This window comes from Leishmania donovani, chromosome 24, assembly GCF_000227135.1.
Source record: "Leishmania donovani BPK282A1 complete genome, chromosome 24".
Classification (NCBI taxonomy): domain Eukaryota; phylum Euglenozoa; class Kinetoplastea; order Trypanosomatida; family Trypanosomatidae; genus Leishmania; species Leishmania donovani.
In genome coordinates this window covers 166465-167813 of record NC_018251.1, presented here as the reverse complement: position 1 = coordinate 167813, position 1349 = coordinate 166465, and positions in this window count along the sequence as shown.

Sequence of the window (1349 nt, the reverse complement as noted above, 5' to 3'; positions counted from 1 at the left end):
CCGGTAGCGTGCCGTTCTGCTGGCGGTTCCGTGCGCCCGCGCCTTGTTGGCGATGGTGCCGCCCCTCAGGGAAAAGCTCCTCGAGCAGGCCGTCTCCCGACGAGTCCTCAGGAGTGCCCACCCCCACAACACCCCCACCACGTCTTCAGGGCACGCCACTTCGATGTGCCTCACCTCCATATTATTAGGGAAGTGGGGGAGGGGGGCGGCCATGCACGCTCAAGAAAAGGGAGGATAAAGAGAGGAACACGCAGAGAAGGGAGGATGGCAGAAAAAAAGCGCGAGGCGCGCACGAGACATCAGTACACGCCAAAACACCCCAGCGAGAGAGCGCAGAGGAGAGGAGATCGAGGAGCCTCTAGAGGGCAGTCGCCAAGCAGCCTGACTTCAGAGATCTGCTCATCCGCTGGACTCTCGTGGGTAACTCCGAAGAGCAACACGCCGTTTAGCCCACTTCCCCCTCAGACACACCTCGGCTATTCCTGCACCCCTTGACGGCGTACGCCCATCGCCTCAGCGAAGAGCTGCGCATCTTTCTATATAAACACACCCACGCAGGCACATGAAGAAAGAGCGAAGCTATGCAGGTGAGATTAAGAGTGTGTATAACGACACAGCCTGCGCGCCTCACCGTCCCCGACCGACCGCATCACGGAATAAGTGTGCATCACGCCAGCCTGTCGGCCTCTGCACGAGAATGCTCGTGCCGCCGTGGCGGGCCAGAACCGCTCCCCTTTCCCTCCGATGGCCCGCTGGCAGACCCAAGTCTCTACAAGAAGAAGGGGCCACCAGAGCGCCTCAGCGGTGCACTGGAGGACGAGGAGAGCAGCAGCACAGACACGGAAAGCGCGCCGTGGCCCACAGCACGTATCACGTCCTCGTCTCACCTGCGTTCCCCAATGGGTTCAGCTCCCTGCGGCACCGCGCACTCAAGCAGAGCAGCAACACACACACAAAAAAAGAAAAAGATCCGCTGGACTCTCGTGGGTAACTCCGAAGAGCAACACGCCGTTTAGCCCACTTCCCCCTCAGACACACCTCGGCTATTCCTGCACCCCTTGACGGCGTACGCCCATCGCCTCAGCGAAGAGCTGCGCATCTTTCTATATAAACACACCCACGCAGGCACATGAAGAAAGAGCGAAGCTATGCAGGTGAGATTAAGAGTGTGTATAACGACACAGCCTGCGCGCCTCACCGTCCCCGACCGACCGCATCACGGAATAAGTGTGCATCACGCCAGCCTGTCGGCCTCTGCACGAGAATGCTCGTGCCGCCGTGGCGGGCCAGAACCGCTCCCCTTTCCCTCCGATGGCCCGCTGGCAGACCCAAGTCTCTACAAGAAGAAG